We start from the raw sequence: 27,184 nt of genomic DNA, 5'->3' as shown, positions 1-27,184 counted from the left end.
TTCTTTTGCTCCATATTTGTTTTCTGGCGTGGTATTGTTGGACGGAGCAGAATTTCCTGTGAAGATTCTGCATGACACTGGAGCTTCACTTTCGTTGTGGGTAAGCCCTGACTAAAGAGTTTGCGATTATTCAAGGAGTTACTGGCGCCAAGGTAATCCCTGTGGTCACTTGTGACTTTAAATGTAACCTGTTTGAGGGACAAGCGCGCCTTGGACTAGTTGACTCTCTTCCTCTTGAAGGTGTTGACCTGCTACTGGGAAACGACTTGGCAGGTGAGAACAAGTGTATTGCCCCTGTACTGTCTGAGATACCTGTGCCTGATGATCCCCCACAGGTTGATAAAGATGATGCAGATGTATTTCCAGTTTGTACTGTGACCAGATCAATGGCATGGACAGAGCAGAGCAGAGACTATGTGTCACTCAGCGAAGGGGAGTCTGGTGATCCTTCGGCCATAGTGGAAACTAGCCCAGAGACGGCGACCAAAGACACCAATGAGAATGGCTCCGACGATTGTTATTCCCTGGAAGATACGTTCATGAATTTACCAGATGATACTTCTCCCGTTCCTGTCGAGGAGGTAAGTGTTAAGAGATTGAAGGAGATGCAGGCAGGTGATCAAGAGATCCAGGAGCTGAGGCTAGCTGCAGTGGAGGATTGCGAAGTAGAAAAAGGCGGTTGCTTTTATGTGAAGGATGGAGTATTGTGGAGGCGATGGCATCCCCTGTATGTTGATGTTGATGATGGAATGTGGGATTGTCATCAGATTGTTGTGCCCAGTGCTTGTAGGAAGGTGCTGTTGGAGTTGGCTCACTGTACTCAGTTTCCAGGCCACATGGGTGTTAGGAAGACACTAGAGCGGCTGCGTGCAGAGTTCTACCGGCCGCATATGGCAGCAGATGTGACCCAGTTTGTGCGATGCTGCCATACTTGCCAGATGGTGGGGAAGCCTAATCAACCCAAAGCTAAGTCTCCTCTCATTCCCATTCCTGCCTTTGACCCTCCATTTACTTGTATTATAGTTGATATGGTGGGACCCCTGCCTCCTACATCCTCTGGTAATAAATACCTACTAACTATAATTGATTCTTCCTATAGAATCCCCTAGGCTATCCCTGTTCGTTCCCCGAAGGCTAGAACAGTTGTTCAGGTATTGCTTGATTTCTTCACTAAGTTTGGGTTGCCAAGGGAGATTCAGTCTGATAGAGGGTCTAATTTTCTTTCAAATACCTTCCAGCAGTCCATGGTGCAACTTGGTATTGTGCATGTGAAGAGCAGCGCATACCATCCCGAGAGCCAGGGTGCCCAAGAGAGATATCACCACACCCTTAAGACGATGCCTCGGAAGTATTGTATGGAACACTCAAAGGACTGGGATAGAGGAGTGCCATTCCTCCTGTTTGCCACCCGTGAGGTTCCTCAAGAGAGTTTGGGTTTCTCCCCAAGTGAGCTAGTATTTGCCCACAAGGTAAGAGGCCCATTGTCCATCATTAAAGAGGCTTGGTCTAGTGATTCCACCATGAGCCATAATGTACTTGAGTTTGTTAGTGACTTCAAGAACAGGATCTCTAAATGCTTACAAGTGGCTAGAGAGAACTTGAAACAGGCCAAAACCAATATGAAGAGGTGGTATGATAAAGTTCGTTTGCGAGAATTTAAGGTCGGTGATGAAGTGTTAGTGCTATTGGCTCTTCAAGGACAGCCTCTTGCTGCTAAGTTTTGTGGCCCTTATCCAGTGGTGCGTAAAGTGGGTAGTACTGATTACTTAGTGCTGACACCCGACAGACGTAAGAAACATCACGTTTGGCATGTTAACATGCTGAAACCTTATTACCGTACTCCAGATGCCCCTGTACCTGTGCATCTAGTCTCACTTGAAAAGAATGAGGAGGTTCCCAGCAGTTTGGTAACCCAGGAATAAAATGAGGAGGACTTTGACTTCGATACTGCAAGTGCCTGGCAAAGCAATGCTGAGGCCGGCTTTTCCCTTGCCACACGATCAGTCACAACAACTATTAACACTTTTTTCTTCATTTAAGGATGTATTTGGTAGCTCCCCTGGACGGACGTTCTGGATCGAGCATGATGTTGACGTGGGTGACACACTTCCCGTTAAGCTGCCACCTTATTGTGTCTGCCCCAAGCGCTTAGGAGTCCTCCGCCAGGAGCTGAAGTACGTGCTGGACAATGGTCTTGTCTCCCCGTGTGTGAGCCAGTGGAGCTCCCCTGTGATACTGCAGCCCAAGCCTGATGGGACAGCAAGATTTTGCATCGACTACCGCAGAGTCAATGCCCTGACTAGGACCGATACATATCCCCTGCCTCGACTGGAAGATTGTGTTGACCGCATTGGTTCATCCCACTACATTACTAAGCTGGATCTTAAGAAGGGTTTCTGGCAAGTTCCCTTGACGAAGCGAGCAAAAGAAGTTTCATGTTTTGTGGCAGATGGTCAAATTTATTGTTGTAATGTGATGCCGTACGGGATGAAAAATGCCCCCGCTACCTTTCAGAGACTCATGAACAGAGTTGTTAGTGGGCTTCCAAACTGTGTGGTGTACTTGGATGATGTAGTAGTGTTCAGTGATACTTGGGAAGATCACCTAGAGCAATTAAAAATATTACTTTCAAGGCTCTCAGAAGCTCTCCTTGTAGCTAACTTAAAGAAATGTGAATTTGTTCAGGCTCAAATTCAGTACCTTGGCTATGTGGTTGGTCACGGTCGTGTTTGTCCCCCTTCTTCAAAGGTGGAGGCAATTAAGAACTTTGCAACACCGAAAACCAGACGTGAGCTTCGAAGGTTCTTGAGCACTGTTGGATATTACCGACGGTTTATTAAGAACTTTTCAGGTGTTGTGGCCCCACTGACAGATTTGTTAAAGAAAGAGAAGAAATTCTGTTGGAATGAGGATTGTAAAAGTGCTTTTAATTCTGTAAAGGGAATTTTGTGTTGTTACCCTGTGATGCTTGCTCCTAACTTTTCAAGGCCTTTCAAACTGGCCGTTGATGCCAGCAATGTAGGAGCAGGAGCTGTACTTTTACAGGATGACGACCTGGGCATAGAACATCCTGTCTGCTATTTCAGTAAAAAGTTCTCTAAGGCTCAACGCAATTACTCAGTTGTTGAAAAGGAACTACTTGCCCTGATCCTTGCCCTGCAGAATTTTTCTGTTTATATACTTTCTGTTGGGCCAGCAGTCACTGCTTACACCGATCATCACCTCTTAAAGTTTCTGAACCAGTTAAAAGGTAATAATCAAAGGCTAACCCGCTAGAGCCTCTTTCTGCAAGAGAATAACCTGAACATACAGCATATCAAGGGGATTGATAACGTGATTGGTGATTGCCTGTCGCGCTCTTGAGAACGAATTTTCCCTCAGGAAAATTCTTTCTTAGGTGTGGCCGTGTTACTTGTGGCTGATATACAATGCTTATATTCATATGTAATATTCAGTCTTCAATATTCATTTATTAGTACCATGCTTAATCTTCTGTGAAGTGTTTATAAGTATCAGATCGTAGGAAACAGCCTGGCCCAGCTGTGTGTCGATATATTTAAGGGCTGTTTCGAACCACCTTCCTGTATTTGCTCATGGTTTCGACCGTGAGTTTCTGTTCTGCCCTTCTAGCTTCTCTGAGTTACCTTCTTGCTTTCTTGAGTTAACCTTCTTGCTTCTTTGAGTTTATCTAAGCCGGGCTGGGACTCTCTCGAGTTAGTTAACGGCTTGAGCTGGACTTTTATGCATGGTCGCGGAGAGTTTAGACGTGTTTTTCTGGCTCTCCTCTAGTTTTCAGGGCTGCCTCACCGGCATTAGTTTTGTAAATAAACCGTTAAAATTAGGATTAGCTAGTACTAATTTTCCTCCCTACCCTTACTAGAGATATAGTAAGTGTCTATATCTATTTACTAAGATTACCTTTGCTTACTTGCCAAGGGAGGGTCCCCCCCACTGATCGCTCTGGGGCGTGAAGAAACACGGTCGGGCCTCCCTGGAGTGGTTTGAGAGGGCAATCTTAGCCATAGGTGTGTTGTCCTGGTTTTTTGTCCCTTTGTTTTTTCTCCCCCTTTAGGGGGAAGTGGTCATTATGGCGGACGCCACTGCTGCCTCCCCCCCCCTTCAGGGGGGGAGGTAGTCCTGGCCGACCCCCGATTGTCTCACGGATGGACTACCCCCAGATTGAATGGCTCCGGACACGCCCTCTGCTAGACATTGACGTAAAAAATGCCAGTTTTGTTTTGCTGCACGCAGTTGGTTCTACTCCCCTGTCCAGCCTCAATCCCTTCATTATCAAGGTGATTGATGGATATGCAGGAGAGGTGGAACAGGTGAAAAAACTTGCTAGCGGAGATCTCCTCGTAAAGACTGCAAACTCGTCCCAGGTTAAGGATTTGATGAAGTTCAGCAAATTCCATTGCTATGATGTTGTGCTGACGATCCCTCACTCCATGAATTCCTGCAAGGGAGTCATCACTTACAGGGACCTCATGGTCATGGAAGATGACGACATCATATGTGAACTTGCTCATGAAGATGTAATTGAAGCCCGTTTCATCACGAGATTTTCCGAGGGCAGGAGGACGAAAACGGCAATGGTTTTATTGACTTTTGGCAAAGTGACTCTCCCAACCCATATCAAAGTGGGTTATGAAATTGTTAACGTAAGGACATACTGTACATCCCTAACCCACCTCGTTGTTTACGATGTCAGTTATATGGACACCATGAAAAGTCTTGTCGGGCTTCTCAATCAGTCTGTGGCAAGTGTGCAACACAAGGTCATGATGCTGAACATTGCACATCACAGGCTGTCAGCTGCTTTCACTGCAAGGGTGCTCACTTCACTTCCTCTAGGGATTGTCCCAAGTGGAAGGAGGAGAAAGAGGTCTGTGCGGTGAAGGCGACTGAGGGCATCTCTTTCTATGAAGCAAGGAAAAAGGTGAAGGAGTTGCATGCAACTCCCACACCGAATAGGTGCTATGCTTCGGCGGTGATGTCCCGCCCTGTGATGTGCACTGTGGAGACGCAGACTGATCTCGTGCTTGTTAATCAAGTCACTCACTCTACCTCCACCTCCACCTCTGAACCTCCTGTATGATCCAACTCTCTAACTGACCTCCCTAAAGCTTCATCATACCCACAGGCCACTGCTGCTTCTCAGTCAGTCAAGCCTAAATTGAAGCCTGACAAGACTGTAAAACATAACTTCACTACCCTTTCAAAGCCACGTCCTCATGTCCACCCTGGTCCTAGTCCAGCGAGGGAGAGGAAGAATAGCTCTTCCTCGGTGGAATCTGGGAGCCTTGTTATTGACGATAATATGGAGGTTTCCGTCAGCAAGCACCGGGAAAGGTCCCCCGGTAGCCACTCGCCTGGTCGCAGGGGGCATAAAAAAACTAAACACACTGGCCCCCCTCGTAAATCTCAAACCGCCGCATTCACTATACTAAAGTGGAATTGTAGAGGTATTGGGAATAAGTTACACAATATAGCAATCTTGCTTTCTATACACAGGCCAGACGTTGTTTGTTTACAGGAAACGCACCTGGAGGATCATCCTGATCCTCCACAATTAAAACACTACCATTCGTATAGAAGATATGAAGGTCACGGAGTAGCCATATACACACACAAATCACACCCACAAACGGAAGAGATTCTAAATTCTACTCTGGAAGCGGTCGCGTGCATAGTAAAATTTAATAACACGATTTTGTCTATTTGCTCTCTGTACTGTCCTCCACATGGCCTCATTGATAGTAATGCTTTTTATTCACTATTTGAACATCTGCCTGGAAATAAGTTAGTGTTGGGCGATTTTAACGCCCATCACTATCAATGGGGTAGCTTGAGGATTGATGGTCATGGGGAGCAAGAAGCCGACCTAATACTACAGTCCAACCTCTGTCTTCTGAACGATGGCAGAGCGACTCGTGTAGATGATCGTACTGGTAACTTTTTGGCCATTGACTTATCTTTGGCCTCCCCTGGTATACATCAAGATCTCTCATGGGACCCTTATGACGACTCCTTGGGAAGTGATCATTTACCCATCTGTCTTTCTTAAACACGTGACATCATTTCGGACCCTCCACCTCCAAAATTTAACTATAAGAAAGCAGATTGGGAATCCTTCTCAAGGATTGCCAATTTAGATATATCTGGGGAGACCATAGATGTTAAGGTCGAAAATATAACTGCTTCCATATTACACGCAGCTGAGGCTGCTATTCCCAAGACTTCTACAGTTCATGCGAAGCATAGAGCACATTGGTGGACGCTGGATTGCCAACAAACATTAAGAAAACGCAATAGGAGATACAGGATTTTTTATATTCAGCCCACTGAGGAAAATTTTATTGCATACAAACAGGCACGAGCTGAGGCAAGGAGAATAATAAGAAGGGCTAAACGTGATTCCTGGCGGTCCTTTGTGTCCACGGTGACTCGTACAACACCATTACATAAAGTCTAGTCCACTATAAGATTATTAAATAATAAACGCCCATACTTCCCTGTGACCACCTTGCAGGTGAATAACACCACCTATGACGAGCACATGGACGTTGCTAACATCCTCGCCAGGAGTTTTTCTGATGTAAGTAGCTCAGCCAATTATGACCCGCGATTTCAACATCATAAACGCAAGGCTGAGCTACAGATATTAGACTTTGCCACAGAAGACATAGACTCCCCGTACAACCAAGAGTTTATGCTAGATGAACTGCTCCTTGCCCTTAAATCCTGTAAAGACACCAGCCCTGGACCAGACACCATCACGTATGGTATGATCCAGCATCTTAATCAGGACAACCTGATTAAGATGTTAGCATTGTATAATGAAATTTGGGTTTCTCGAACGTTCCCAAACTCATGGCACTTTGCGCATGTCATACCGATACCCAAAGAGGCTGGTCGTCTTATGAATCCCACTTCATTTCGTCCTATTGTGTTGACTTCTTGTCTATGTAAGGTCATGGAACGTATGGTTAACAATAGGCTTCTTTTTGTTTTAGAGTCGAAGAATTTGTTAAATGATCAACAATGTGGCTTCCGTAAATACAGAAGTTCACTAGATCATTTAATGAATTTGGAGCATTGTATTTCAGAGGCATTTGCCAATAAAGAATTCATGATAGGGGTGTTCTTGGACATCCATAAAGCCTATGACATGACCTGGCGACATGGTATACTAATGAAGCTCTATGCTTATGGTTTAAGTGGAAATTTGCCTATTTTTATTTCAAATTCTTAAGGGACAGAACTTTCTCTGTCAAATTGCCCTGTAACGTAACATCGGATATATTTATCCAGGAAAACGGGGTGCCACAGGGAAGTGTGCTTAGTCCTACTTTATTTAGTATTATGATCAGTGATATTCTGTCATCAGCTCCCATCCCAAGGAATCTTAAATACTTGCTCTATGCTGACGATTGTGCAATATGGCACTCTTCCTGTAATGCACAATTTTCGGCTGGGTGGATTCAAGCAGCCTTTGACTCCGTCCACCAATGGGCCTTGCAGTGGGGATTTAAGTTTTCCATACGTAAGTGTGCCGCTATAGTCTTCACTAATCGTAACGTACCTAATTTGTGCTTAACATTGGATAATCAGACGGTACCTTTTCAAAATTCTGTAAAATTTTTAGGAATACAATTTGATCATAGAATGAATTTTAAACTTCATGTTAATACTTTGCTTGCTCATTCTGATAAAACCGTTAAATGTCCTCAAGTACCTAGCGGGTACTACATGGGGTGCTGACAGAAAATCTTTATTAATGGTGTATAAGTCCCTTATTCAATCGAAGCTAGACTATGGCACACAGGTGTATGGCTTGGCATCCGATGCCACGCTGAAAGGATTTGATGTGTTACAGAATAAATGTTTGCGAATGTGTCTTGGAGCCATCCGGTGTACCCATGTGGCTCGTATGGAAGTGGAGGCGAATGTGCCTCCCTTCCGTATTCGCCGTGACCACCTGGCCTTGTCCTACAGTGTAAGGACGTTTAGGAAAAGTAATATTGGCAATGTGGCCTGTACCCCTGTGTCAATACCACCACCTTCTGCGGGGGGTGGGTCGGCCACTTGCCGTTCGCCTCCACTTACTGACTCAGGAGCTTGGTGTGGACCCCAGTGACTGTGACAAGTTGGTGTTTAAAAAGATAGCTCCATGGGAGCCACCCGGCTTTACAGTGGATGTCTCATTGCTCCCAGCACCAAAGGCCAAGGCGCCGGAGGAGGAGGTCCACCACTTGTTTCGTAACATCATTGCTCGTCACTTGGGGTCCCATCAATTGTACACCGACGGCTCCAAGTCGAGTGAATGTGTGCGTGCAAGTGTGTGGTCGACTGAATGTGCACTTAGGTATCGGTTGCTGACTCATACATCTGTGTTTACCTCCGAAGTTTTTGCTATTGACAAAGCCATAGACTATGCTCTCAATTCTAGGCATGACTCATTTGTCATATTTTCAGATTCAAAATCAGCCCTTCAGGCAATTGCATCTTGTACTACGGACTCTCACGAGATCCAGGGACGCATGTTAATAAGTTGCATTCATGCAACAAGTCATTCACGCTGATCTGGGTGCCTGGTCATTGTCGTATCTACGGCAATGAGCAGGCTGACTTACTTGCAAAGTCGGCTGTAGAGCTCAAGGAGACTTGGGACGTTCCTCGTGATCTACGGTCGAGTCTCTTTCTCAGAAGGAAATCAATAAATCTTCTGTGGCAAGGTCAGTGGACCAGACTAAATATTCCGACCTGTAAGCCTTACCTGGGCTACTGGGACACCGCCAACCACCCCAGTCGCCTGGAAGAAAAAGTGTTGGCACGCTTACGGCTCAATGCCACCATTTTAACACATATGAAACCTTATATGGAAAGACGCTTCCCACCGCACTGTGACATCTGTAATGCGGTATTATCTATCAGTCATATCATCCTGCGCTGTCGGCGATTTATTCGTGGACGTGCTTCACTTATAAATCACTGTGGTGCAGCAGACGTCCCCTTCACCGTTTCCACCATCCTGGGTGATGGGGACATTGTTATGACGGATAAATTGATGGCTTTCTTGAGATCGGACTGATCAGAGTGATGTGACTTTTTTACTGTGTGGTTATGGTTTTTATCAACGGTAAATATGTATATATTGTAATATTAAGTAGGGTTGACAGTTGACATATTTTAAATAGTTCCTCCTCCCACCGATCTATTTCTAATATAGATGTCCCCTACATTAAGCCAAGTTCCTCGCCTGACAGTCACCAGCTGATGAGTGCAAGTGTGCAATATAGGAAGGTATTGGGCACTTGCAGTCGATGGTGGTCTGCTGGGCGAGGTTCTTCACTTTTTGTACAAATTATGTAAATACATTATACTATCTTGCTTAAGTTATTCTAATTAGGGACGACAGCTGACGTATATGGAAATGTTCCTGACTCGTCTGGTTCCCTTTGATATATTGATGTCCCCTATATTAGGTTGTGCCTCGACTGACAGTCACCAGGTGATGAGTGCAGGTATGTAATGTAGAAAGGCATTACATATCTGCAGTCGATGGTATTCTCTTGGTCGAGGCTTTTTTAACATTAGTGTAGGTATAGTTATTTGTCTCTTAGGATTTAGTATAGGTTAGTGATTTGTCTGTTAGGTGATTAGTTTTAGGGTCTTTACATTAGGTATTTTTGATTATAAGTAATATGAGGTTAAAAATATAAAAAAAAAATAAAAATGATATAAATAAAGCAACAGAAAATAATAAAATAAAAATTATTATATATATATGTATGTGTGCATGAAAGTGTGTATGTTCATATGCATGGATGTGTGTATGTATGTATGTATGTATATATATATATGATTGTATATATATGTACATATGTGTCAATATATATATATATATATATATATATATATATATATATATATATATATATATATATATTTGCCTTAACCCCTACACCGCGGGCTTGTTTACCAATTACTTGCGTGTCCCGCGGGGTTATTTGGGCTCCGACAGACTCTCAAAAAATATTTGCTAAAAATCAGTTATTAGTCCTAGAATAATAAAATTATATATGCTTATAGCACATACCTTCAGCTTTCTCCTGGAATGATTGTTGAGCCTTCGTCTGTTTCCGTAGGACTTGTGGAGACCTCTGAAGTAGGGTAACTAAGTCTCCACTTTACACTTCCCGACAACCCGTTATATGATTACCACAGCCAGATACAAACACTATAAACACTATTCTACCATTTTCAAGTAGTTTGGGATCCATACTAAAAAAAAAACAGTGTGAAAGCAATGGAAATTACGAGCGCGTCTGATCGCCGCACTTGCGCTAGTTCGCTCTAGGCACTCTGTCATTTATTATTCATAAAACCCCTCACACTTTATATTTCTATTACTATATCACACTTATATATATCTGGAGTCTTTCTCCATAAGTTTCATTCAGTCATATTATTTTATTGTCACTGAAGTCATTCTATTTTTCAGTCAGTAAAATACGTAGAGAGCCACGGATTCACTCTCACTGTTATAACATAAATTATTTGTACTCATATTCTTATATTACTAATTACTTACATTATTATTTACATTTTCTATTCTATTTTCAATATTTACTCTTCTATTTTACTTACAATATGTTATTCACTGTCACTTTCAGTAAGATGAAACTATAGTACACTGTTCAATCATATGAACTGAACATCCATTGCTTTCACCTGCTATTTACACATTATTTACACATTATTTCCAAATAATTCTGCTTCCACACTTGCACTGTTAGAACTGCTTCTGCCTGTGATAATCGAAGAAGCAGGTTACACAGAGGGGAACCTGGCATTCAGCGCACTGCCAAGAGGTGCGTTTATGCTCAGGTGTGCGGCGTGTGGTATGCGCACATACCTGACACCTGCGAATCGCAGCCTTCCTTTTCCCTGTGGCAGGCATTAGCTCAAGTCTGTGCCGATCCATATACGCCCTCTGCTCAAGTCGGTCGGGAAGTGTAACTGGATGGCACCTTGGAGTTGCTGCTTGCACCTTACCATATTTTTCCAGCAGCTGCTGGACACAAGTCCTGGCGAACAACCTCAGGGAGAAGGACTTGGGTGGCTTTACCTTCATCTTGTACAGGATGAAGGCGTTCAGCATCGTCATATCTATGAGATGCAGAAAAACTTTCCTGTACCACCTAGTATTCTTCCTGAGGCAGTCGATCTCACCAATCATCATGTCGGACTTGTCCACCAGCCGCATGTTTATATTATAGTCCAACACAGCATCAGGTTTCATCACAGGTTCGCCTGTCCTACGGTCGACCTTCCCACTGTCTCTCATCTCCCCCTTATGTACGGTGGTGAGCATGTGCACGACTCTCTTGTCATGCCACCGTATTGCCAGCATCTTCTCAGACTTGCGTAGGTGCACGTCTCCTCGCTGCGAGTTTCCTGCCTCTGTGAATTTGGGGAAGTTGGCACGATTACTTTTGACAGTGCCGCAGGAGCCAATGCCGTGCTCAGAAAGGTATTTGGCAAGTTTCGGTGCTGTATAGTAGTTGTCTGTATACAGCACATGATTCCCACCAAAATACTTTTCTAGGAGCACTTTCACTACACAGCCTGAGAAGCCAAGGGGGTGTGTTTTATCGAGATCGACAGTGCTGGCTGAATAGATGACGAAGTCAAGGATGTACCCCGTCTTACAGTCGCACAGTACAAAGAACTTAATTCCAAAGCGATGGCGTTTGCTTGGAATGTACTGGACAAACCGAAGACGTCCTCTGAACAGAACCAAGGACTCATCAATGACAACCTTCTGAAATGGGTGGAAGAATGACATGAACTTATCCTTCATTCTGTTCAGAATCTCCCGGATCTTCCAGAGTGGGTCGGTTTGGGAAGGTACATCATTATCGGCAAAGTGCAGGTTTCCCATGATGTTCCGGAAGCGATCTCTGGCCATGTACTTGTTGAAGGTCGGTGAGGGTAGTAAGGGGTCCATGGACCAGTATTCTTCCAACTCATGCTTCTTGGAGTGTGGCATAAGAAGCATGAGGGCAAAGAACACATACAGCTCCTGCACTCCCAGCATGGTCCACTGTTGCATCTTGGCTGCACCTGTACCACTAGCAGCACGTTGTGATTCGAACCTGTTAGTCTCATCACATATGTGCTGCATGACTTCGTCATCTAGGAAGGCCAAAAGGTAGTCGACACACTCAGCATTTTCGTCCATAGTGAAGGCAGGCTGAACTCCTGACGAGCTCTCATCGAAAACCAGGTTTTTGGGGACAAAATCTGACCCTTCCGTCCACGCGAAGGCGTCCAGGATTCCCTGGCGTGGCGGTGGAGGGATGGTGGTGGTGGTGGTGGTGGAGGTTGGCTGAGAGGGAGGCTTATCACGGTCAAGGTCACTCGCACTGACCCTAGGTTGCCGTACAGCACTAGCAGCCCTTACCCTACTAGCTACACTACTTCTCGCTCTCTTAGATCTACCTCTACCTCTACGGCCGGCCTTCACTGTTGATGCTGGTGGTGACTCCGACGACGAAGACTCCGGAGATAACTCAGCCGATGACGATGACGAGATGAGTAAAGCGGGGCTTGGGGAACGGGGAGGTGAATGATCTCGTGACTCATGGCGGGCTGGGTCATGTGGGGGCATTGTTCTGGGGCTAACACGCCGCCTTTTCACTCCCTTCCCAAATTCTTTTCCTTCCTGCACTAAAGGCTCCTTTCCCTTGGAGCTACACACAGATTCACTGGTAGGAGCACTTGTTGTCGCTGTTTCTGGCGCGATAAGTTCACCCGGCTCATCACACGATTCACCGGAATCGTTAAAATCGCTGTCCATTATTATCATCGACAATTCAGCAAGTTCTCGTGCCACTGCAGAGTCACTGAGGCCTTTCCTGTTTGCCTCAACACTTTTCTTGGGGGTAGAGGTCACGGGGCCCTTTGCAATGGGCGCAGAAGCGGCGGGAATGGCGGGGCGCGAGTGCGACATGTTGTCTCTGCAGTGGAGGACAAGGAACTAAATGCCGCGGCTTATCTGAGAAGGGAAGGGTTGACAATGACACTTTAGGCTGACTGCTGCTAACTTACAGGCTAATTTTTTATAGGTAGAAAATCTCGGCAATAAATAAAGAAATAGGTACTTCCAGGTGAATGTAAATGTCAATTAGGATTCTCCCTTCCTTTCTGATATATATTTTTATTACAGACATAGATTACAAGGCATAAATCAAGGGGGAAATTACCGTGGTAATGTAGCGAATGAATGCACGTGAGGTTTTGTCAGGTGATAATTGGGCAATTTCAGGAGTATAACACTATCACTTACCTGTTTTTTTTTTGGTATATATTATTGGGTAAAAATATTGGGCATAGGGCTTATTTCAATGGATGAAATCTGTGGAAAAAGAAGAGGGAAATTTCCGTAGCGCAGCGCGGCGTGAGAGGTGAGAGGAGAGGGTAATGGAGGGCAAGTAGGGAGGGAGTCAAGAAGGGATAAATTATCTGAGAAGGGAAGGGTTGACAATGACACTTTAGGCTTACTGCTGCTAACTTACATGCTAATTTTTTATAGGTAGAAAATCTCGGCAATAAATATAAAAATAGGTAGTTCCAGGTGACTGTAAATGTCAATTAGGATTCTCCCTTCCTTTCTGATATATATTTTTATTACAGACATCGATTACAAGGCATAAATCAAAGGGGAAATTACCGTGGTAATGTAGCGAATGAATGCACGTGAGGTGTTGTCAGGTGATAATTAGGCAATTTCTGGAGTATAACACTATCACTTACCTTTTTTTTTTTTGGTAAATATTATTGGGTAAAAATATAGGGCATAGGGCTTATTTCAATGGATGAAATCTGTGGAAAGAGAAGGGGGAAATTTCCGTAGCGCAGCGCGGCGTGGGAGGTGAGAGGAGAGGGTAATGGAGGGCAGGTAGGGAGGGGAGTCAGGAAGGGGTTAAAATAGCTAAAATGTCAACAATGGATGGGAGTACAGATGAGATTTGGAGTGCTGACTAGTGTTGGACATTGGCAGTACTGATATATGATACAAGCCACCACTTGAGAGCCCGGGATAATTCAAAATAACACAGAATCACAAAAGTGACGCCCCGCGGTATGATCCATTGTAGCCGAGCGTCACGAAAGTGACGCCCCGCTGTTAAGGGGTTAATGACCAGAGGCTCCGGCCTCAATGGTCGATAGACAAAAAAAAAAAAAAAAAAAAAAAAAAAGCTTGAGCTTGACCAGTGTGTTGGACTGCTCTGTTCTGGGGATATTGGTATAATATAGTAGTTTATCTGCCACACGTGAGTTAATGTTTGTCAGCATATAATAGATTTATTAGGTTCTTTTGATGTTGCTATTATTTATAAGAATTGTTGATTTAGAATCACTGTTATTGCCCTAGCCAGTGTCACATGTTATATTAGTATCAAGAGTCTGTCTTTATTTTTATGGCAGGTCTTTATTACAAGCCCCCAGAGGTTTTACAACCCAAGGACTAGTTTGTGTTCCGGTGTATCTTAATTATAAACATTCGGAACTTTAGGATAAATTCTGCAAGAGCTAGTTTGGCAATCCTGTTCGAACCTGTTTGTTTTTGTTCTTGTAGCTTTAAGTTAGTGTTAAGTAAATTAATTTAAGTTTTTAAGTGCTTATTTCAATCCCCCTTTTGGTCATTGGTATATGTTTTACATTTGATTACCATTTCCCCGCTTTTAAGCTTACGACTTGGTGTGGCTAGCCACCACTTGGTATTCTAAAATTTCCGTTGCACACTTTACAGGCTATCAGATAGTCCTTTAGCCCCTCCATGTCGTAACACCACAAATACCAACATTCTGCAAGAGTACCTTTCCTGCAGAATTTCATTTGTTTCCTCATTTATATTCTTCTCTGGACCACTGCCAGGAGAGAGAGAGAGAGAGAGAGAGAGAGAGAGAGAGAGAGAGAGAGAGAGGGGGGGGCACATAAGAGAAAATATCATTGGTACTACCAGTGATTTTGAAACTTTAAATGTCTAACTAATAGATACAGTCCATTTCATCAGGCACTCTGCTGATAGTTTCCTCTGCATGTATGTTTTCCTGCTTCTTTATCTGGATCATGTAAACCTCACTGATAATTGTGGGATGATGATGATGATGATGATGATATTGATGGTGTTGATGATGAAAGTTATGGTATTGATGAAAAAGAAGACGATTAAGGCATTAACGACAAAAGATGAAGGTAAAAGCTAAACAAAGAAAAACTAAGCGTTAAACACAATATCATAAAAACAGAAAAATATAGATCGGACAAAAAGACAAGACAGGGGCAAGATACGATGACAGCTTGAAAACACAAAGAGGGGAAGAGCGAGGGTAAAAGTGAAAAGAAAAGAAAAAAAAGAGAGACTGGTAAAAGACAGACAAAAGCCATTTACTGTACAGACATTTAGGACGGATGGACGAAATGAGAGAGAGAGAGAGAGAGAGAGAGAGAGAGAGAGAGAGAGAGAGAGAGAGAGAGAGAGAGAGTGAGTTTGGGAAAGAATAAATGGTTATAAAGACAAGGGGGGGGGGAAAGCAAATGAAAGGAAAAAATTGAGAACGAGCAAGAGACAAAAGAAGGGACAGACAGACCAAGGAGAAAGTTAAAAAGGATAGTGAGAAGGAGAAGGAGCGAAAATGTACAAACTGATAACATTTGAGGCGGATAAAGAAATATAACTGAATTAGGTAAATGTCTGTTATCTCTGCGTAGTTTATCAAATCCAGTGAATAAAACGGTAGGCGTTACTGGGAACACAATACGAAAGTTCTGCATCCTGAGAGAAGGAATTATATTTTTTAATCTTTGACTGCAGAGGGTTTCTCTCGACAAAATAATCGGTTGGATAAAGCAGAATAAGTACTTACCGGTAAGTTCTGAAATCTCTCAAAAATAGAGGGATTTTTTTTTTTAATTTGATTTTTTTTTTTATCCTTTCACCTTACGATTATAATCACCCTTAGGATTTTTTTTTTTCCAAGCTGAGAATGTGACTTTCAGCCTTCATTAGTCCCTTCACTATTTGGAAACTCAATAAAGTTGATGACATCAGCCTGGAAACAGGAAGGACAATAAATTACGTCATCGAATTGATGGTTATATGTGGCTTGTCTCTGCTGCATAAAATCGTCTCTTCCAAGAGAGATAAACGCTTGAGTGTCAGTATGCCAATAAAAGAGTGAGGGAGGTAGTTATTTTAATGGTTTGATGTCATACGGTTCGTTTGTGCTGAATAACAGTTTGTAGAAAGTGGGGATTAACATGAGTTCTACCATCCCATTAAGAAATGTAGGATCTGTGTGTGTGTGTGTGTGTGTGTGTGTGTGTGTGTGTGTGTGTGTGTGTGTGTGTGTGTGTGTGTGTGTGTGCGTGCGTGCGTGCGTGCGTGCGCGCGCGCGCACGTTTCTAACTACATACGATTCTTTTGTGCTGAATGAAATTATCTGACGTGAGAGAGAATAATTATCCAAGTCAGACCATTACACAGAAACTGTTAAGTCACCTGCCTTGACGTCACTTAGTTTCCGTAAATTTAGTTATTACACTTGCTGGCCTCATTATGCAGAGAGAGAGAGAGAGAGAGAGAGAGAGAGAGATGCAAAGAAGAATCCAGAAATGAAAAATAACAAATGGAATAGAAGAAGGCAGGAATAGGAAAGAAAATACCGAAAGAACACATAAGGCCACAGAGAAGGTAATATAATTTATGCACAATGCAGTGTGAAAGAAATCGGTTTGTAAACAGAAGGGTTGAGAGAGAGAGAGAGAGAGAGAGAGAGAGAGAGAGAGCGCTACTGTAGGCTATTATATCTCCAATAAACCTGTCGCTTCACCCTGGCCTATGTATATGGTTGCTGACTGTATAATGTATATAGGAAAGTATTATCCTGTAAAGTACTCGAAATAACCTGTACTGGACGATGAAGTACTCGGCATCTGTACTCGATACTTCGATATTATACTGGAAACTACTCGGTATCGTATCGAAAAAAAAAAAAAAAATCAGTGGTATCGCCCATCCCTAATACCCACAGAAAAGAAGAAAAAGTAATTCAGCTCAAAGACAGCAACCACCTATTTTACTACAGAGGAAGGCAAAATCAGTGGTGTAGGATTACTTAACAGAAATCTTGAAGACAACATTGTTAAATTCAGCAGCGTATCTTAGAACAGCACTGGTTGCAATTAGACTGTGCAATAAATATACCCTAAAAGTAATACAAGTATATGCACTAACTTCTCAAAGCTCAGGTGAAGAAATGGAAACATTCTATGACGACATCTCCCTGATTATGGAAGAAGAAAAGACCACATATACTATACTCACGGAAGACTTCAGTGCAAAAGTTGGGAAATCAAAAAATGGAGAAGCATGTATGGGAAAATTTGGAGTGAGAGAAACAATGAAAGAGGAGAAATGATGGTAAATGTTGCTGAGATGTATGAGAATAATGAACATATTCTTTCACAAAAGAACAGGGAGAAAGTGGACCTGGAGAAGCCCAAATGGAGAAACAAAGAATGAAATCGACTTCATTATAGCAGATAAGAATAACACTGTCACAGATGTCACGGTTATCAACACAGTAAATAAAGGAAGCGACCATAGAATGGTGGATTGCACAGCTTGATTCAATTTCAGAAGTGAAAGAAGGAAGACGATTAAAAATGAAAACAAATATGCCCAAGAAGAGTAAACGAAAACAAAGCAGCCCTTCAGTTGGAAATATGGAACAAATTTAAGCTCTAAGTAATGCTGACTGTGACACTGATGAGCTGAATGACAGACTAACAAAAGTGCTAAGAGATTCAGCGGAGGGAGTAGGAAAACCTAACACAACCAAAGCGAAGATGAATTCTGAAAAGACACTCGAGCTTATGAAAAAAAAAAAAAAAAAAAAAGGAAATGGAAGTAAAAACAAAGAAAGATGAAATAGAACGAGATGAATTAAACAAACTGATCAACAAAAGACAAAGAGAAGGATAAAGAAAGAGAAACAAGGATCAGATCAAAGAAACAGCAAAAAAGGGAAAAAGTCTGAAACAGGTCCGAAGTAAAATGGCACGAGGAAAGCAACAAATTACATCACTCAAAGACGAAAACGGTGAAGTCATTAAATGCAGAGATAAGATGGTGAAGAGAGTTGAAGAATTTTACAAAGAACTATATGTATCAGTGACAGTAGTACCAATAGCTAACTTTTCAGGTGACGTAAGTGAAATAAATGAGGTACCACCAGACGAAGTAAATATTTCTCTTAAAAATATGAAAAGAGGGAAGGCTCCCGAAAAAGATTGAATAGTAGCACAGATTTACCGTTGGATGCAGGCGTAGAAACACATAACAAGCTTGCTCACTTATTTACTCAATGTATAAAAAAAAAAAAAAAAAATCTCACAACATGGTAAAGTTGGCTCAAAAGATCTTAGTAACTATCGACCAATTAGCTCATTATCAGTCATTTATACTCTTCACTAAAGTCCTTACGAACAGAATAACAACAGATCTGGAGTAAAATCAACCTCGTGAACAGGCGGGATTCCGAAGCGGGTATTTGACGACTGATCATCTACACACAATGAATCAGGTAATTAACAAAACTACTGAATATAATAAACCACTCTGCTTAGATTATTTTGATTACTGAAAGGCTTTCGACTGAGTGGAACACATAGTAATTATAAACTCATTGCGAGAACAAGGAGTGAATGAGAACATTGTAAAACTGTTTGAAAACATATAGAAAGTGGATACAGTTTAAGTTACATAAAGACTCGGAAAAAATTGAGAATGAGAACAGCATGCTACAGGGAGATACAATTTCACCAAAATTATTTACAACATGCCTAGAAAGTTTTTTCAGAAAGCTAGACTGGGAAAACAAAGGAGTGAATATAGATGAGGAAAAGCCAGACTATTTAAGATTTGCTGATGACACTGTCCTAATTTCAGAAACAGCAGAAACATTTCAAGAAATATTAAATGACCTGAACAGAGAAAGTCTCAAAGTAGGGCTAGAGATGAACCGGAGTAATCCACAGACACCAAAAAGCGTCTTCAGCATAAGCGAAGATATTCTTGAAGAAATCGAGTAGTACAATTTCTTGGGGCAAGTACTAAAACTAAGCAAAAATTATGATAACGAAATAAAAAGACACATTACAGTTGGATGGAAAGCCTTTGGTAAACATTGAGACATTATGGAAAGTAACTTGCCAGTTTGTATGAAATGAACAGCATATAACGAATGAATAATTCCAGCTGTGACGTATGGGTGTGAGACATAGCAACTACAGTCGTTCCATTTTATGAAGGCAGTTTGGTTGGGGCGATTTGGGACCTTACACTGTTAGCTCTGTTGCCACATCGCCGCCGACACACGTGTAATTATTTGTGCTCACCTCTCTCTCTCTCTCTCACTCTCCTATTTTAAGCTAGTAACTACTTATAAACGAATTTTAAACACTCTGTATAGATGTAATTCAATAAAAAAGCAATAGTTTAGTATAAATCTCATAAGACTTGTCAGATTGCTTTTGCGACGTTGTCAGGTGGTGACACGAGGGATAGCCCTGCGTGAGCGGATCATACTCGGTCAGTCTCCCGCAATGGAAGCTTGCCCATCATCCCGCTCTCGCGTTCTCCACACTCAAGCCAAAGAAGTTATTTACAATGTAAATAAGTATTTCTTAGATGGAAAGGCAAACAACGGACCATTAATAGACCCCTCAAAAGCAGTTGCTCGAACAGCGAAAGCCACCAACGTCAGCGAAAGGACAGTGCTAAGGATTTGCTCAAAATTAAATAAAGCATGCAGCACACAGAATGTACCAGAAGAGCCTGCATTCTCTTCACCAACAAAAAATCGCCCTTCTACTGTAACCAATTTCGATGATTTTGACAAGTGTGTGCTCAGAAGAACCGTTTTAGGATTTTATGAGAGGAAAGAAATCCCTACCTTGCATAAAATAAGGGAAAAAATCAGAGAAAAAATCGCTTTTAATGGTTGCATTGAGTCCCTTCGGAAGGTTCTCTTCCAAATAGGATTCAGATTTGCAAAGATTGATGGCCGGAAATTCCTTATGGAAAGGAGTGATGTTGTTGCAGCTCGGTCTAGATTTTTGAGAGAAATGCGGCAGCTCAAGCAGTCATTCCAGACGGTTGTTTATCTAGACGAAACTTGGGTGAACCAAAACTACACTGTGGACAAATGTTGGACAGACACTGCAGCCCAACAAGCAACAGGAATAAAGCCACCCACTGGAAAAGGAAGCCGTCTAATCATTCTCCATGCAGGAACGAAGGATGGATTTGTGGAGAATGCCGAATTAGTTTTTCAAGCGAAAAACGATGGCGACTATCACTGCCAGATGAATGCTGCAGTATTTGAAAACTGGTTTAGGAATCAGTTGTTACCTAACATTCCACCCAACTCTGTTATTGTGATGGAGAACGCTCCATACCATTCTGTGCAGCTTGAGAGATTGCCAAGGTCATCATGGAAAAAAGCTGAGATAAGGGATTGGCTCACAAATAAGGGAGTTCAGCCCAGAGATGATTTATTGAAAGCAGAACTCTATGAGGTTGGAAAGAAATTTTGCAACACCAGCAAAAAATATCTGATTGATACAATTGCCAAAAAAGCAGGACATAGGGTTGTAAGGTTACCTCCATACCACTGCCAGTACAACCCAATTGAATTAATTTGGGCTCAGGTAATGAGATATGTAGCCAAGAAGAACAATTTTAAAATGGCAGATCTAAAGCTTCTTGTTAAAGAAGGTTTAAGTACGGTCACACCACAAAACTGGATGCAGGCAGTGAAGCATGCCGAGCAGCTTCAGGAAGAGGATGGAAGGAATGACAGAGCAGTGGACCAGTTTGTGGATTCATTCGTTATCCACTTATCAGAAAGTTTTCTGATTAACACATCAGAAAGAGGATTAGGCCTACTGGGGAAACCTCTATAAAATAAAACGCACCTATAGACTTTTACCTCAAGGGTGGTGTGGAAAAAAAGTTGAAACAAGAGAAAAAATAAAGAAAATAAAATTAGTAGTAGTTAATGTAAACATGAGAGAGAGAGAGAGAGAGAGAGAGAGAGAGAGAGAGAGAGAGAGAGAGAGAGAGAGAGAGAGAGAGAGAGCACGTGTGTGGCGACGATGTGGCAACAGAGCTAACAGAGTGAGGTCCCAGAGCGCCCCACCCAAACTGCCCTCATAAAATAGAACGACTATAACAAAATCAATGGAAAATAAATTAATCCGTTCTCAGAGAGTAATGGCAAGGTCAATATTGGGAATATCTTTGAGACAGGAAAAGATCACTTCAGGTGAGAGAGGAGACTAAAGTCAAAAATATTATAGAAAATATAAAAGAACAGAAATGGAGGTGGGCAGGCCATGCAGCAAGAATAAAGGATAACCGATGGAGCAAGAGGCTGACTGAGTGGACACCGAGAGATCGTAAGCAAAGCATAAAAAGGCCAGACAGGAGTTGGAGAGATGAGACAGATAAATTTGCAGGGAAAACGTGGCAAAGATTGGCTCAGTCAAGGAATTCGTGAAGAAGATTGGGGGAGGCCTTTGTTCAGCAGAGGATGTAATCGCTACTGCTCTCTCTCTCTCTCTCTCTCTCTCTCTCTCTCTCTCTCTCTCTCTCTCTCTCTCTCTCTCTCTATATATATATATATATATATATATATATATATCTATATCTATATATATATCTATATATATATATATATATATATATATATATATATATAGATAGATAGATAGATAGATAGATAGATAGATATGCAGAGACTTCACCGTGAAGATATGTATGCAAAATAACCACAGGAGAAATGAAAGGAGAGACAGTGAGTACTTTCGTATATTACATCTTCAGACAGAGAGAGAAACGTAAAGGGTAGAGGTCTTTTATGCACACCCGCAGCAGGTGGTGACACACAGAACAATGGATGACCTGAATTCTTACCTGCGGCTTAACTTATGGTCACCTGCAGCAGCGAGTGGAACACAACAAAGGATGACCTGAATCTAAAAATGGGTGATGGGTGATAGGTACCTTTCTTTTTTCTTCCTTAGGGATGCACGTGACAAAGGAGGAGGGAGTAGGAGGGGAGGAAAGGGGAGGGGGAGGGAGGGGGAAAGGGGGAGGGGAGGAGGGGAAGGGGGAAGGGGAGAGGGGGGAGGGAGGAGGAGGAGGAGGGGATAAATACTGCTGCTTAACTTAAGACCAAGAGGATTAATGCTAGGTGTGTCCCACACAGGTGTGACCACACTACCAGTCTTGATTTCTTTATGGAATTTTCTTCTTTGTTTTTCAGTTGGATCACTTTCTAGTTCACTGTAGGTGTTGGTGTCACGCAACAGTTCAATCACTTTTTCCTTGTAGTCACATTTGTTCATGACTGCTACAGCGTTGCTTTTATCAGCTGTAGTTATATGCAGGGTGTCATCTTTTTTCAATTTGTCCAAGGCATTCACAAATCTTTTAGAAGCAGAGTTGTTATTTTTCTTAAACATTGACCCATATAAAATGCCACAAATAATCTCACTATTTTCACTTGATTGTTTTTCCATTTGTTAACTGAATTAATTTTAAAGCAGTATCCCCCAGACTAACAACTGATTGTTCCCTGTCATCTCCTGGTAGTGTATTCACACCTGGGTGGGACACACCTAGCATTAATCCTTAGGTCTTAAGTTAAGCAGCAGTATTTATCCCTTCCTCCTCCTCCTCCTCCTCCCCTTCCCCTTCCCCCTTCCTCCCCCTCCCCTTTCCTCCCCTCCTACTCCCTCCTTTGTCACGTGCATCCCTACTCCTCCTTTGTCACGTGCATCCCTACTCCTCCTTTGTCACGTGCATCCCGAAGGAAGAAAAAAGAAAGGTACCTATCACCCATCACCCATTTTTAGTTTCAGGTCATCCTTTGTTGTGTTCCACTCGCTGCTGCAGGTGACCATAAGTTAAGCCGCAGGTAAAAATTTAGGTCATCCTTTGTTCTGTGTGCCACTACCTGCTGCGGGTGTGCATAAAAGACCTCTACCCTTTACGTTTCTGTCTCACTCTGTCTGAAGATGTAATATACGAAAGTACTCACTGTCTCTCCTTTCATTTCTCCTGTGGTTATTTTGCATATATATATATATATATATATATATATATATATATATATATATATATATATATGTGTGTGTGTGTGTGTGTGTGTGTGTGTGTGTATACACACACATCATCATCATCATCATTACAAGTCCACTGTTCAACAAAGGCCTCCCCCAACCTTCTCCACGAATTCCTTAACTGAGCCAATCTTTGCCACGTTTTCCCTGCAAAGGTCTTTATCTCATCTCTCCACCTCCTGTCTGGCCTTCTGCTACACTTACAATCTCTTGGCGTCCAGTCAGTCAGTCTCTTGCTCCATCGGTTATCCCTTCTTCTTGCTTCTTGGCCTGGCCACCTCCATTTCTGTTCTTTTACATTTTCTATAATACCATTGACTTAGTCTGCTCTTTCATCCATGTTGATAATTTCCTGTATCTTAAAGATATTCTCAACACTGACCTTTTGTTGCTCTCTGAGAACTGATTTATTTATTTTCCATTGATTTTGTCAGTTTCCATGTCTCACACTCATACGTCACAGATGGAATTATTCATTCGTTCTATACTTTTCGTTTCATACAAACTGGCAAACTACTTTTCATAATGTCTCAATGTTTACCAAAAGCTTTCCATCGAATTGTGATGCGTCTTTCTATTTCGTTGTCATGCTCTTTCTTTAATTTTACTATTTTGTCACTAATTCGCGCGAGCGTGTTTATAAATTCGTGACATTGCATATCAGTTAGAAAACCATGAATTCTAGTGGAATTCCCACTGTGCATCACTCAGTTCAACCGTCCTCATATTCACTTCGATCAGGATGGTTTTCAGAACATTTCTCACTGTTTCACAAGTGATCACTCTTATGCACGACATTAGTGCCTTCACTGAGTGATTTATTGTGAGCATATAACGCTCACTTTCTTTCCGTTGACTATTGAAGGTCGAACACGACCATTCCTCGCCCTCTTTCATAGTTTGAAGTTAGTCAGCTCTGAGTCGTCGCTAGAGTAGGATCGTTTGTGCCCGGGGTAAGGTAGTGCTGCCGTTGTACAGCGAGTTCCTGAAATCTCCACCTAGACAGTGAATTGGCAAAGCGGACTTAGTGAATTGCAGTGTCTGATATCCAGCACAGGCACCAGTCATTTCGCTCGGCTCCCCTCCACTGACCAGCATTTTGTTTCGTTTTTTTCTAGGTTGAAGTGTGTTTAGCTTTTGAATGAGCGAGTGAGTGTATTCTCCTTGTTATTTTGAATTCATTTTTGACACTCATGTAACATAAATTCATTTCATTGTAATTAATAGATTTACAGTTCTTTTCTTTGAGCTTAATGTAAACTCGTGTTTTATTTCTCCACATTGAGCTTATTTAAGTTGCCACTCCTAGTTTGCACAAATGCTTTACATTATTCATAACTGGTACTTAGGCCAGTTCTTTTGTATCAAGCTTAAATCCGTTGTGCCAGCCAGGAGTTAATGCACCGGCAAGAACCTGTTTATTATTATTAGCTTTAGTTATTGATTGTCAGGGGTGGAGTCACTTTCTCGAGAAGCTAACAGTACTACAAACAGCACTCGTGAGTAATTAGTCTCTGCTGTTTACTGTTGGGAAAGTTTATAAATTCTCGTCTTTAGAGAATCGGCGAAGTAAAGTAAAACTTACTACTTGATTTTTACAAGTCAGTCCCTTGTCTCTATTTTCAAGCAATATTTAAGCATTCTTCATTCATAAATTCACACCCCCCCGTGACATCTGGCGACCTCATTCCAGGATATTAACTCCTAGCTCTAAAGTTATTAATGAGATAATACTCACTCACTCACACTTAGGAATTTATCATCAAAGTCTATAGGCACTATCTTACTGGTGGTTAGTAATTCATTCCTATTAATTTTATATAATAGTTTTCACAGTCAGTTGTTTTTTTTTTCAAATTTCTTTCTTTACCAGTTTAACTAGATAAAATTGGTCACCACCAACATGTTCCTATATTCTTTACTCTTGTTTATTGGCATTTCTCTGCAAAATAGCAGTCAGTACTTAGTCTTTAGCCCACTCAGTCTTAATTGAGTTAGGTTCATGACTACTAATATATATGTACAGGAAGCCGAAGATATGGGGCTTAGTGACCCTAAACAAATCAAGGACTACATCCTCTCTCGGTTTAGTTATGAGCACCAACGTGAGAATGATGCTTGAGAAGAGCGTAGAATTCAACGTGAATACTAGCGAGAACAACGCGAATATGAGCGAGAACAACACCAACATGAGCGAGAACAGCGCGAGGAATGCGAGAGAGAATGTGAACACGAGCAAAAACAACGTGAACACGAGCGAGAACAACGCGAAAGAAAACGTGAACACGAGCGAGAACAACGCGAAAGAGAACGTGAACACGAGCGAGAACAAAGCGAAAGAGAACGTGAATACGAGTGAGAACAACAAGAGAGCATGAATACAAGCGAGAACAACAAGAACACGAACGTGCTGAGCGCGAGGCACGTGGGAAACATGAACTTGAGATGCTGAAGCTCAAGCAAGATTCCTTGGCTTCAGACACATCTGGTGCAGCTAACCCAAGCTCCACGAGCGCTCTCCCTGCACATGTTCTGGTGGCTCCACACAACAAGCTTCCTCCATACAAGAAAATCGAGCTAATTGAGCCATTCATAGCTCGTTTCGAAGACATGGCTCAGCTGTACCAGCTGGATGAGGCAGCTAAGCGACTCCAGTTTCTTAGCCTGTTTGAGGGCCCTGCCCTCGATATTCTCCACAGAATTCGTGGAGACAACCTCCTGTATGAGATGATGAAGGCAGCACTTGTCAAAGCGTATGGTCTCACAGTTGATGACGCCAGGAGTCAGTTTATGAGGGTGTGTTTACAAGAAAAGGAGACTGCTGTTCAGTGATTGGCTTACTGCTTAATTAGATGAGTGGATGGAGAAAGGTGAAACTCCTCCCATGCAAGAGGGGATAATTGACCTTATGCTGCACATGCAGCTAGAAAAGTCATGCCCTACTGAGCTTATGGCTCAGCTTAAGATCTGCCAGGTAAGGGATGCCAGCCAAATGGTGGAGAAGGCTGATACATTCTTCACTGCATACAGGTATCAAACTCGTAAGCAACACATCTGGAACAGAAAAGCTGACAAATCTGGAAATCCATCACAGACTGAACCCCAGCAACAACGCCGTTCTCAGAATAATGGCCAAGGTTCAAACAAACCGGAGAAGAAGGACCAGGGTCAAAATACCCAGAAACCTGAGTGGAAGCGGTACAACAAGCAGTATCCTAACCAGCAGCAGCAGTAGCCACACAATCAAAGGTCGAAACTATCCTCCTCAGCACCAGCCCCAGTGTATCGGAGGCAGGAGGCAAACGCAGACTTTCTTCCTCAACAGTAGTACAGTGGTGTCGTCCCTAGCAGCACAGGTACTTCCCCACAGTTCACTAGTCCCCCAGCAACAGTGAACCCTCTGCCACAGGAGGTCAACACTCCATCTCCCCAGACAGTGAGTACGACCCCTCAGGTATCTAGTTCTCAGGGCACCATGTTTGCTGCATCATTCATTCAGCAGCCTCATCAGTGGCTGGCTGCTTCCTCCACAGACCCTCCCACAGGCAACAGTGCCTTCCTTGTTCAGCCAGGGTTTCTGGGATGCATTCCTGTAAAGGTCCTGAGGGACAATGATTCCTCAGGTTGCTCTGTCAGGCAGAGTCTACTTCGGCCTGAGGAGTACACAGGTCGACAGATCCAAGCTCAGCTTATTGATGGATCAGTGAGATTGTTCCCTGAGGCACGTATCCAGGTGGCATCTCCATTTTACAATGGTATGACACTTGCAGTTGTCATGCCAGAACCTTTGTTTGACTTAATAATAGGCAATATTCCAGGTGCCAAGTATAGTTGCATCATAGATGACGCTACTCAGACTTCGGCTGCAGTAACATGAGCCATGGCTGAGGCTCTGAACTGTGTCACCCCGGTGACC

This window comes from Coenobita brevimanus, chromosome 74 (assembly GCF_032717465.1).
Source record: "Coenobita brevimanus isolate Jiangsu-jjx chromosome 74, ASM3271746v2, whole genome shotgun sequence".
NCBI lineage: Eukaryota > Metazoa > Arthropoda > Malacostraca > Decapoda > Coenobitidae > Coenobita > Coenobita brevimanus.
The sequence above is the reverse complement of the archived record's forward strand: the minus strand, read 5'-3'. Positions refer to the sequence as shown.